Here is a 14,036-nt window from a genome sequence, read left to right as displayed (position 1 = left end):
CAGGGTGGTGGTTGTGCTGCGTTCATAAGGGAAGGTCTTGTATATTGTAATACCTGTCCCATCTGAATACGAATGTGTGATGGTGGAAATCTACAGTGCAGGTTGTAATATTAATTAGCAACATTTTTACAACCCTTGTCGTCAACTATCTGTAGCGATGTTCGATGAAATATCAGGAGAATTATGGTGAGATATGGTGCGGTGACTTTAATGCCCATAATAGTTTATGGGGAAGCACACATACAGATGCTAATGGTACTATTGTGGAAGATGGAAACAAGAGCATTAGTATGTCTTAACGATGCATGTGGTACACTGGCCTTTAACCCTATTGCATCTATGTGTGGATGGAATTTTATGGATGACTCTACTGTTGGGAGTGATCATTTCCCGATTTCGTGTACCATGAACTTTGATGTTACTATTCCAGATCGGGTACCATTCAGAAGATGGTGCTTTTGTGGTGTCAGAGACAACGATGCTGATCTATGCTGTGATGATAAGAAGTCCGCTTACACTGTACTTTGATTATAAAGGTTTATTTATATCAAAGGGTTCCAGCGTCAATTTACAGATATCTGCAGATATCTGGAGAACAACGGCCCAATCTCAAATATGATAATTCTCCCCGTCCTTTGATCAAAACATGGTATTTATATCCTATGTAACATAATATGGCGTGATTTTAATAGACCAATCCCCGGCCTCTACATAGCAGACTCTCCTCTATTCCAAGAAACCTATGTAGTAATGCTTTCCAGATGTTTCAGCAAAGCAGAGTAGAGTTCATCCATTACACCATTTGCAAATGTCAGCAAAATCATAAACCCTCAGACACTACATATTTCCCCCCTTCGAGACTAATTAAGTCTCGAAAACAAAAAGAATAAGATTATGACAAATAACAATTTTTGTTCTTGAGTAACTTCAGCAATAAACCAACATTTATGGAGAGTAAACACATGTTTATATAGACACATTTTTGTATGGAGTGTAAATAAATTGTTATGGAATGTAAATAAATTGTTATGGAGTGTAAGAGCGAAAAACCTGTCTGGCAGCTTTCATTCCAAATATCCATCAATCAGTCAAGACAGGAAAATTCTCTCACGGCCCCTCTGCCCCAGGTGACCACCTAAGTACTCCAGATCAATTCATACATCTTTATCAATGCATTTTAAGCTATGATGCAATTGAATACACATGAAAACCCCAGTAAACAAAATACAATCAAAAATGTCCACATTCAGGCTGGTCAACCCATTGGACCCTCCTGTGGATTCTCTCTGTCCCTGCCTAGACCCAAAATCCCTAAGCTTCAACGAAATAAACAAAAACATCTGAGGTCCCCACATGTATCCAACAACAGAAAACATAATTCTTTAAAACATTAATACAGAAAGAATATAACACAAATTATGTATTACACATGCAAATATGTCTATATATCATTGCAGACACTGGAATGTAGTCCACTACACTTCATCTCCTCAGCAGTGTTGACTTCCAATGAAACGTTGATGATGGAATCTGAACATCTCCACACCTTCCTTGTTCCACTTCCTCCAGTCCATTCATATTGTCCATGTTTGAGTATTTGAATCCCCTCTACACATTCCCCCATATGCTTCTGGAAGAAAAGAAAAGACCAAACAGTATCTTTTGCAAAACAACACATTCAAATTAAAACATCAATATCAACTAAAAATGATATATAAAATGATATATAAAATGAATCACATCCCATTTCCCCCCTTTGATTCATAAGAAAATACTAAATATCACAATAATATAATTATCCCACAATCAGATATTCAAAATTTCCTAGAGTTACTTCAACCCTAGTTTTCATAACATTTTAGTCAGACTTTTTTTCCAAATTTTTTCAAAAACCATTTCACTGATTTATCCACAAATCCTTTCCCATTTTCTGAGGATATTCGATCGGGAAGTTCCCACCTGCTTATGACTTCTTTACACAAGAACTTTGCAACCGACTGAGCATATTTTAGCTTAGTTGGACATCTTATGCACCTCTTGGTGTAGGAATGTAACCAAGAATAACAGTCACACCCCTGCAAACATTATTTTTCAGACAGATTGTTCACCTGCCTATGACATAGTCAATCTATTCAAGCAAATATGGTTCCCAAAAACCATACTCCTTTGTAATCTTTCTCCTAATCTCCCCCCTTGCAACATTAGCTAACCCCTAGCTTCATAAATCATCAGACCTAATAGGTCTAGAGGCGCTACTATCAACCCCTCGTGGTTTCTCCAAAACAACAATTGATTGCTACTCTAAGGATTTTTTTCATTGTCTTCAAAACACCTGCTTTTGAAAGTCCTTCAATTTGTGGTTCAATCCCTTGGATTGCTTCATCTTTCAATGGATACTGATTCTTCCAAGGAGGTCTGCCTCCTGGTTGAAGTTCAACTTTCACCTCAATTGGGCTGATTTCACAAGTCCAATATCAGTACTACTTTGATATCACAAACATTCTTGAACTTTTTGCAACATCTCCTCTTTAATAGATTCTCACTCCATCTTCACACTGCAAATAGATTCATGTGTCATCCGTACAGCTTATGACTCTCCTTGTCCTTGAGCCAAAATCATCATTTTCAGAAATCGCTGATCTTCACTCCTCTAAATCCCTCTCCTAATTAGTTGATTTGACATAGTGAGATGTGCAACCTCTTCAGGCTGAACACAGATAAAAGCGGTTCTGCTATCCATCATCACTTCCCATATTCGGTTGTTTATTTTCACCTCAATTGTTGGATCTTTTTCCGCTAACTGGTGCTACCAGCTGACACCACCCTTTCGGATCTTCTAGGCACCCCTAGAATCCTTGCTCCTTGTCCCTATAAGGGTTCACCTATCCTCCAGATGATCTTCACTTGCTCCTGTATCTTCCTCTGAAATTCCCTCTGGTGTTTCCTCCTGGCCCACTACACTCACAGGCAAATTCACCAACCTGTCCACAATCATAACACACTTCTCAAGATTGCTGGAAGTATGGCTTAAATCTTCCTCCTCTTCCTCTTTCTAAGTATTCTCGTCCTCTTCCTCTCCAATTCTTTGTCTTTCCAGAAACTGGCTATGGATATGAAACAGCTTGTACCACTAGTTGTGGCTGGTACAATTGCATTTGACCTTGTTCAGTTGAAGCTGTGGCAGTGATTGTTGATTTGGTGCACACTGATTCTGCATAACCAAAGCTTGTTTCTTCTCCTTCTTATTCTCCACCAGTTGTATTTGATTGAGTTTTCTGAGAGTTTCTTGGTCCTGTTCTTTCTGGTTGTGTTCCTTTTTCTGGTACAGATCCACTTGATGGGCTATATGATCTGTATAGACACCTTTTGTCATGCTTCCAAGTCCAACCACCTCTGCCAGTTTGTTCCTTACTGGTGAGGGCAGTCCCATCTGTAGTTTAGCTCTCAAAATTGACTGCTCAATTTGACTCACATCTGGATCATTTCCTGTAATATTTCTCCACACTTGATGAACTCTTGACACATAGGCTCTCGGATTTTCTTGTTGTCCTAGTGGGTCAATCAGAATGTTGTCAGGATGCACATTTGTTGGAAACGTATCTTTCAGTGCTCTCCACAGCGGATTTCTACTTGCAGCCAACAACTCAGGGTCATTCACTGCAGTCCCCACATATCTATGAAGTCCAGCTCTCTGAAAAATGTATTCCATGACTGGAATCCCAAGGAGATTAGCCAAAAGTCTCTTAATGTCTCCTATGGCAGACTGTGTTCCCACCGTAATTTCTTCCAACTTTGAAATCCAAGGATATGCTCCATCTTGAAGAGTAGGCAGCTTCTCAAGTATATCTGACATATCAGTATTCTGCAAAGGCTTATACTCCAGATTTTGTCCTCGAATGATCACTGGCATCATCTTCTTACTGGTGCTCCCTTGTCTTGGCCTTAATGTATACTTATTTTCCAATTCTTGGGATCCTCTTTTCAGCAGTTTTTTATTCTGTATCTTCAGCTTCTTGAGTTGTTCTTCCAGTTGTCTTACTTCTTCTAAATTATTGGCCTTATCCAGGCATGATATGCATCAATCTATATCTTGTTCTATTTCTTCTGTGCTAGTCATTGTAGGATAAAATCCTCTTGAATATGAAGCACCTTTAATCTCAAAATCTTCATCGCTGTCTCCATCTTTACTTTCATCAGAACTCGAATCCCTTGTATTCTTCTTCTTCCAACTTCCATCACCCCTTCTTTCCGCTCTGGCCAACCTCTGTCTGATCACAGGGTCATATCCACCCATGATCTCTTCTCAATAACTCTGATCATCATCATCATCTTCTTCAAGGTCCATCCTCCTGAACCTCACTCCACCCTTAGTTTCCAGACATCTCGTTTTGTTCTTACTTTTGGAGTTTGGATTCATCTTTATGGTTGTTTCTGCTTGTCCTCTCTCTATTATTTGTTCATCTTCATCTCTGATGCAATAATCACCCTCCTGAATGATCACTGGAAGCTGAGGATAGACGTCCTTAAACTCTACTTCTTTCTCATAAGGTGGGGGTCTTTTTGCTGAATCCATATGTGAGAAAGGTGTATTGACTTCTGCCATTAGTTTTTCTGTTACCTTCACCTCTTTTGCAATTTTCTCTATACCTCTGTCTCTTTTATCTTTTCTTATCTTTTATCAGTTTTTGTCCTTCATTTTCAAACAGCTTAAGAACACCCAGCTCTCTTTGTCTCTTTTCTTTACGTTATTCCCCTTTTTTTCCCTTCTTTTGATCTGCCTTATACGTGGATACAAGCACTTGCATTATCTTGATGACGTCTGGGTTAAGAGTCCCTTCCACTGGCCATGGTTGTTCAATGTCAGGCCAATGTTTATTCCATTTTCCAGATAACCTTGCAATACCATTAACTAGAGGATTACTATTTTGTACTACATCAACAGGAGTAATTACTTTTGTAGTTTTGATGTCCTTTTTCCCCATTGTAACGACTCTTTTATATGTTTCCCTCTTTTTTATATTTTTATTTTTTATTCAAATTAATTAATTAATTAATTAATCAATCAATCAATCAATCAATCAATCAATTAATTAATTAATATATCCATTTATTTTATTTTACCAAATTATTGATTAGTGGCAATCTTACCACATCCAATCAGAAAAGTAAATGAAAGTAGTCAACTTCAGAGCAATCCAAAAAAACAAAGACCTGTAATCCAGCAACACTACAGCACTCACAAACCAATTGCTTAATAAGCACCCAATTACCTTAATTTTACAGAATAATGTCAGTGCTGGATTTCCAACACAACTCTAATCAAAACAACTCATTCACAAAAAACCCTAATGTGGAATTATCAATTACATCAATTCATCAGTCTGTTGCCAAGTTCCTGTGAAATGGTCACAACATGAAATATTCTATGCATATACAATGTATCTATTATATCCTGTAAGGGAGAGTGGGTTTTGTGGATAGAACAGTACTGGCCTTAGTTGGACTTGATCCGTTGCAGCACACCCTGTCGCGTGACGCATTGTCAGCACCTCCTCTCTCTCTCTGGCTCCTCCTTCTTATCGTCTCTCATATCACAGAAGAACAAAGAAACAGACAATAATTTAGTATTTTATGCATACCTATGTTCACATTCGCGCTAAGAAATATTCAAACAGCTTAACTCAGGAATATTATAAATAGCTCAATAACATTTTATTTTATTTATTTATTTAATTATCTTTAATCCGTCAACATATCTCTCATTTATCAATTCAATCAAAGAGTTTCATAGTTAAACAACAGCCACTTATCAAACAAAATACTTTAATCGTATGTAAGTCTCCATCTCCCTCTCTACTCTGTCTGCATGTCACAGCAGCTCAGTGCAGGCAGGGGAGTGGCATATTTGCTCTACGTAACTCTAAACACATAAAATCCCACGCGTGCGTAGTTCATTCACCAGTGCGATTTCAGAGTGGATGGAGCTCTCCCAAGCAGCTCTCTCCAAGCTAAACAACAGAAAGCAGACAGAGCAGCTTTCTCTCCACCTCCAACACAGACAAACAGTAACACTTAACAAAACTCACAAACCAACATAGAACACAAATCCTACTTCGAAGTTTCTTATGTTTAATTATTCTAATCTGCAGATTTATAGTTATTTTCTCATCCATTACAAATAATCATCCTCCCAGGGGCTCATAGTTTTTTAACAAGTATTAAAAGTTCTCTCTAATGGAGACTCATAAGGTTTTAACTATAACTAACATATTTCCTTACAAAAAACTAAAACCCCTGTTGTCATAGCCTTAGTCGACACACAGCTGGAACACAGCAGAGACCTCTCCATGTACACACACACACACAGAGACATACAGTAGGGAGAACAAGTATTTGATACACTGCCGATTTTGCAGGTTTTCCTGCTTACAAAGCATGTAGAGGTCTGTATTTTTTTTATCATATGTACACTTCAACTGTGAGAGACGGAATCTAAAACAAAAATCCAGAAAATCACATTGTATGATTTTTAAGTAATTAATTTGCATTTTATTGCATGACATAAGTATTTGATACATCAGAAAAGCAGAACTTAATATTTGGTACAGAAACCTTTGTTTGCAATTACAGAGATCATATGTTTCCTGTAGGTCTTGACCAGGTTTGCACACACTGCAGCAGGGATTTTGGCCCACTCCTCCATACAGACCTTCTCCAGATCCTACAGGTTTCGGGGCTGTCGCTGGGCAATACGGACTTTCAGCTCCCTCCAAAGATTTTCCATTGGGTTCAGGTCTGGAGACTGGCTAGGCCACTCCAGGACCTTGAGATGCTTCTTACGGAGCCACTCCTTAGTTGCCCTGGCTGTGTGTTTCGGGTCGTTGTCATGCTGGAAGACCCAGCCACAACCCATCTTCAATGCTCTTACTGAGGGAAGGAGGTTGTTGGCCAAGATCTCGCGATACATGGCCCCATCCATCCTCCCCTCAATACGGTGCAGTCGTCCTGTCAACTTTGCAGAAAAGCATCCCCAAAGAATGATGTTTCCACCTCCATGCTTCACAGTTGGGATGGTGTTCTTGGGGTTGTACTCATCCTTCTTCTTCCTCCAAACATGGCGAGTGGAGTTTAGACCAAAAAGCTATATTTTTGTCTCATCAGACCACATGACCTTCTCCCATTCCTCCTCTGGATCATCCAGATGGTCATTGGCAAACTTCAGACGGGCCTGGACATGCGCTGGCTTGAGCAGGGGGACCTTGCGTGCGCTGCAGGATTTTAATCCATGATGGCATAGTGTGTTACTAATGGTTTTCTTTGAGACTGTGGTCCCAGCTCTCTTCAGGTCATTGACCAGGTCCTGCCGTGTAGTTCTGGGCTGATCCCTCACCTTCCTCATGATCATTGATGCCCCACGAGGTGAGATCTTGCATGGAGCCCCAGACTGAGGGTGATTGACCGTCATCTTGAACTTCTTCCATTTTCTAATAATTGCGCCAACAGTTGTTACCTTCTCACCAAGCTGCTTGCCTATTGTCCTGTAGCCCATCCCAGCCTTGTGCAGGTCTATAATTGTATCCCTGATGTCTTTACACAGCTCTCTGGTCTTGGCCATTGTGGAGAGGTTGGAGTCTGTTTGATTGAGTGTGTGGACAGGTGTCTTTTATACAGGTAACGAGTTCAAACAGGTGCAGTTAATACAGGTAATGAGTGGAGAACAGGAGGGCTTCTTACAGAAAAACTAACAGGTCTGTGAGAGCCGGAATTCTTACTGGTTGGTAGGTGATCAAATACTTATGTCATGCAATAAAATGCAAATTAATTACTTAAAAATCATACAATGTGTTTTTCTGGATTTCTACATGCTTTGTAAGTAGGAAAACCTGCAAAATCGGCAGTGTATCAAATACTTGTTCTCCCCACTGTAGGCTCTCTTTCACACACACACATGAAAAGAATGCATCCATTCATACCGCATGCTTCCATCGCTCCTATTTCCTTTATATTCCTTCCTAAATTTCTGCTACCTCGAGTTGCAGATTATTCAATGAGAGGTTACTTCGGACATATACTTCGTCAACTATATTCCGAGAGGTAACGTGCAATCGAATGTATCTTCCACAACTGACAGTTCCCAGAACTGACCAGACAATCAATCTAATGACTCCTAGGATTTATGGCCCATCTTAATGATCGCCTCGTTTGAGGGCTTCTTTAATCAGCGACGTCCTAAAAGTATACTTTTTCCTTATTTCCTGGCCTCATTCCTTCATGCTTTTCCTGGACACTCCTTTTTTTTAAAAATAATTCCAAGCCAAAATATGTGTGTCCAGTGTTAATAATTCCTATATACATTCCCCCCTGTTTGCGTTGTTCCCAACGCAAACAAATTTAGAATTTTAGAACGGATTCCCATCACACAGCAAATAACAGCAAAGCGCACACACAAGTCCTTTGACGGTACATCTGAACGCACACACATTCACAAGCACACGAACCAACCAGCGCCCAAAACTGTGAGAAATCTCACCTTATCTACCGGCGTCTTGAGCGGGAGTCACTTCGCAGCCCATGAATGGAATGCAGAGAAAAGACGTAGCACGACCCAAACCCTCGTCGCCATTTATGTGGTGTCAGAGACAACGATGCTGATCTATGCTGTGATGATAAGAAGTCCGCTTACACTGTACTTTGATTATAAAGGTTTATTTATATCAAAGGGTTCCAGCGTCAATTTACAGATATCTGCAGATATCTGGAGAACAACGGCCCAATCTCAAATATGATTATTCTCCCCGTCCTTTGTTCAAAACATGGTATTTATATCCTATGTAACATAATGTGGCGTGATTTTAATAGACCAATCCCCGGCCTCTACATAGCAGACTCTCCTCTATTCCAAGAAACCTATGTAGTAATGCTTTCCAGATGTTTCAGCAAAGCAGAGTAGAGTTCATCCATTACACCATTTGCAAATGTCAACAAAATCATAGACCCTCAGACACTACACTTTCATAAAGCAGACTTGGAAAAGTTTGGTGATCATTGTTTAAAGTCTGTTGGAGAGTTGTCTTTAGAGAGGCCGGTTGATGTATGTGCTGCCTCTGTGACCTCTCTGATTTTGAGTGCTGTGAATTTATATGTGACAGTGAGTGAAGTGGGTGAGAAAAGGAATGTGGTTCCTTGATGGACTGAAGAGTGCACTGTGGCTATTTGAGAAACAAATAGGGCTTACAGAGTGTTGCGTAGGAATATGACTCCTGAGAATCTACTTCATTTCCAAAGGAAGAGAGCTTTAGTGCGTAGGATCATTGTCTGTCAAGAGAAATGCATGGAGACAGTTCTGCTCTACAATAGGCAGGGGTACTGAGCTGAGGGATGTATGGTCTATGTTGAAGAAGATGACTGGAAGAAGCAAGTCCACTCGAATTCCAGTTTTGGTTGTGGGTAAAAAAGAATCCGTAACTGATAAAGAAAAAGCTGACTTGTTGGGGAAGACATTTGCTAGGGTACGTAGTGGAGTTACTTTGGATGAAGTATACAGTATAAGCAACTCATGTGTGATATTTTAAATGTGCATGTTAATGTGTATAAGAAAAGGGATACTGTTAACTCTTCTTTGGATGCTGATTTTACCATACATGAGATGCGTTCAACATCTCATGTAGGCTGTGTATATACAGCCCCAGGTCATGATCAGTTGTGCTATGTAATCTTTAAGCATCTACCTGGTGAGGTCATACATGTTCTCCTGGGATTATTTAATAAGATTTGGAGTGAGGGGGTTATACCTTCTGGATGGAAACGTGCAGTAATATTACCTTTTGTAAAGCCTGGTAAGGATCCTTCATGTGCTAATAGTTACAGACCAATAGCACTGACCTGAAGAAGTAATGGCTACTGTCTTTTTGACATTGAAAAGGCATATGACAATATGTGGAGAGAAGGCCTCCTGATTAAGATGGAAAGACTTGATATTGGTGGGAGGTTCTATAACTGGGTTTTGGCCTTCTTATTTAATCGCTATTTTTGAGTTAAAATAGGATCCATTTTATCTGATGCTTATGGAGTTGACAATGGCATTCCTCAAGGCAGTGCTATCAGTCCTATTTTGTTCAATATTATGATTAACAATGTGTTTTCGAATGTGGGTAGGGACTTTGGGGCTTCCCTAAATACTGATGATGGATCTATTTGTAAGAGGGGAAGGAATGTCTCTCATGTGACCAAATCTATTCAACAAGCTATAGTGGATATTGAAAGATGGTCAATTGACTGGGGTTTTAAATTGTCCGTGGCGAAGTCTGACTGTATGTTCTTCTCGAAGAAGAAAGTTGCTGATAATATACAGTTGTTTCTGTATGGACAGCCTATGGGGAGGGTTTCTAAGTTAAAATATTTGTGTCTATGGAAAGATCATGTCATAAATGTTGAAACAAAGTATAAGAAGGTGGTGAATCTTAAGCGCTCGGTCTCCGGTTATGAATGGGGTGCTGACAGATAATCGTTGATGGATATTTATAGAGCTCTGATCAGGACGTCAGTTGATTGCGGGTGTATCATTTATGGAACAGCGGCAAAGACTTGGCTTTAGAGGCTGGACAAAATCCAGTATATAGCTTGAAGGATATGTATTGGTGCATTTAAATCAATATCTCTAAGTGCCTTACTAGTAGAGGCAGGTGAGATGCCTTTGAATATAGCTTGTCATTTGCTTATTGGGTTAGGCTGAAAAGCTGTGAGGTTGATCATCCCACTGCTACTGTTCTAGGTGACTGTTGGGAATATACTAGTAGACAAGGCAGTGGTTTTGGTTGGACAGTTGAAAAGCTTGCTGATGAGGATTTAGAAATGTGGAGCTAATGTTGTAAACCGTGATTGACCACACACTCCAGCACAGTAGGTGGCGTAATGCACCTTAAACTTTTGTTTGCCGACTGCCATTATATCATAGAAGAAGTATACACTCCAACTTCGGAAAGAAATGCTGCCTATTCACATCTCATATGTTGCCTGACTACAGTATTTCATCTTGATAAGTTAATAAATACATGCTGTGTTAATTTTGGCATGTATACCTGCTTACAATACCCACTGTAGTGTGTGTAGATCGCAAGCCCGTATTAAGTCAATAGGGCTAACTGGCTAGCGACTACTGTTGGCTTGCTACTACTGTTAACTAGCCAGATAGCCACAAAAGATTGACATCTACCTTGCATAACATTAGTTTTAGGTCATGTTTGCCTGTTAAACTATCTGGTTAGCTACATTATTACGATTCACATATAGCTTAGTGGAGGCTACTCAGAGGAGGAAGAGGAGGACCATCCTCCTCACTGAATTTCATAAAAATAAAAATAGTGAAACATTAAAAAAGTTAACCTTTTTAGATAAAACTATACTAAATATATTCAAATGTCACCAAATAATTAATTAAAATACACTGTTTTGCAATGAAGGTCTACAGTAGCCTCAGGAGCACTCTGTAGGGTAGCATCACGGTAGAGCCGGAGGACAGCTAGTTTCCATCCTCCTCTGGGTACATTGACTTCACTACAAAACCTAGGAGGCTCGTGGTTCTCACCACCTTCCATAGACTTACACAGTAATAATTACAACTTCCAGAGGACGTCCTCCAACCTATCAGAGCTCTTGCAGCATTAATAGTTGAACAGTTTTGAACAATTTAATTTCTTCCAAAATTAAGGAGAAGCAAGAGAGAGCGAGAGAGAGAGCTAGCTATATTTGGTTGTATTTTTTTAAACTTTCACTTAGCTAGCAAATGCATCTAGCTAGTTTAGCCTACTCAAACTGCCGGTGTAACTGCTAAACTGCTTGCTGCTGACTATACACTGTACTGCATGATTGAGGCGTGTTCACTGATGCATTAGTTCTAGTAGCTATGTTGACTATGACGTTAATATGGTGACAACAATGTAGGCTGTGTGTAGCGGTTAGCGGTTATGATATGAAGGTTTGGCATGGAACATTTTTTTCTTCTGGTCACAGAAAGCTGATGTGTTGTGCACTGAAGTCCACAAGCGAAGGGAAAAGGTGAGAGGAGGAGAGCGCGTAGATGCGAGGAGGAATTATACAACAATTAAAGGGATCATGCTGTTTGTATGTGGCTGCTATGAAAGTGAACTGTGTTTGCGTGTGATCAGGGGTGTATTCATTCCGCCAATTCTGTTGAAAAACGTTTCTTAAACGGAAGCATACAGAACGAGACAGGGATAAACATACCTGAATTTGTCCAATAGAAACTCTTGTTTGCAACTGTTGAACTAATGACTACACCCTAAATCAGCTAGATGCAGGCAAGAGTGTGCAAGGCGGTATTGAATATGTCAATGTCTGTCACCTTGATTACTCAAATTTCTCTCGACCTGTGCACCTACTGTACATTATAAACTTTCATTCATAGGCTAGGTTGTAGCAACCTCATGATGGGTATAGGGAACATTCGAGTATCATGCAGTAGCCTAAACCTATCGATGTTACATTGAGCTGGGTGAATGGACTATGAATGACAGTCATCCAATATGCTGTAATAGAAATAAGGCCATGTTCATAAAAAATGATATTGTCCTCCCTCATCTTAAACGGCACCGGCCGCCACTGATATAGCTAGCTGATAGTTAGAAAGTAAAACGTTTGCTTTGTGTATACAGTGGGGAAAAAAAGTATTTAGTCAGCCACCAATTGTGCAAGTTCTCCCACTTAAAAAGATGAGAGAGGCCTGTCATTTTCATCATAGGTACACGTCAACTATGACAGACAAATTGAGAATTTTTTTTCCTGAAAATCACATTGTAGGATTTTTAATGAATTTATTTGCAAATTATGGTGGAAAATAAGTATTTGGTCACCTACAAACAAGCAAGATTTCTGGCTCTCACAGACCTGTAACTTCTTATTTAAGAAGCTCCTCTGTCCTCCTTGCGTTACCTGTATTAATGGCACCTGTTTGAACTTGTTATCAGTATAAAAGACACCTGTCCACAACCTCAAACAGTCACACTCCAAACTCCACTATGGCCAAGACCAAAGAGCTGTCAAAGGACACCAGAAACAAAATTGTAGACCTGCACCAGGCTGGGAAGACTGAATCTGCAATGGGTAAGCAGCTTGGTTTGAAGAAATCAACTGTGAGAGCAATTATTAGGAAATGGAAGACAAACAAGACCACTGATAATCTCCCTCGATCTGGGGCTCCACGCAAGTTCTCACCCCGTGGGGTCAAAATGATCACAAGAACGGTGAGCAAAAATCCCAGAACCACACAGGGGGACCTAGTGAATGACCTGCAGAGAGCTGGGACCAAAGTAACAAAGCCTACCATCAGTAACACACTACGCCGCCAGGGACTCAAATCCTGCAGTGCCAGACGTGTCCCCCTGCTTAAGCCAGTACATGTCCAGGCCCGTCTGAAGTTTGCTAGAGTGCATTTGGATGATCCAGAAGAGGATTGGGAGAATGTCATATGGTCAGATGAAACCAAAATAGAACTTTTTGGTAAAAACTCAACTCGTCATGTTTGGAGGACAAAGAATGCTGAGTTGCATGCAAAATACCAGCAACAGTGTGAGAAAACCTTGTGAAGACTTACAGAAATCGTTTGACCTGTGTCATTGCCAACAAAGGGTATATAACAAAGTATTGAGAAACTTTTGTTATTGACCAATTACTTATTTTCCACCATAATTTGCAAATAAATTCATTAAAAATCCTACAATGTGATTTTCTGTTTTTTTTTTTCTCATTTTGTCTGTCATAGTTGACGTGTACCTTTGATGAAAATTACAGGCCTCTCTCATCTTTTTAAGTGGGAGAACTTGCACAATTGGTGACTGACTAAATACTTTTTTTCCCCACTGTATCTTGTTTTGTCTCTATTGTTGCCATTGGCCTGGCTGGAAGAAGGTTCAGTGAATGGTGAGGTGCAGCACGAGGTAATACAGTAGGGGGAGTGTGAGTGCTTGAGCGTGAGAGTGTGGAGCACGGTAGTATGCATATTGAGAAACACCCATTGACTC

This window comes from Coregonus clupeaformis, chromosome 17 (genome assembly GCF_020615455.1).
Source record: "Coregonus clupeaformis isolate EN_2021a chromosome 17, ASM2061545v1, whole genome shotgun sequence".
Taxonomy (NCBI): Eukaryota; Metazoa; Chordata; class Actinopteri; order Salmoniformes; family Salmonidae; genus Coregonus; species Coregonus clupeaformis.
The sequence above is the reverse complement of the archived record's forward strand: the minus strand, read 5'-3'. Positions refer to the sequence as shown.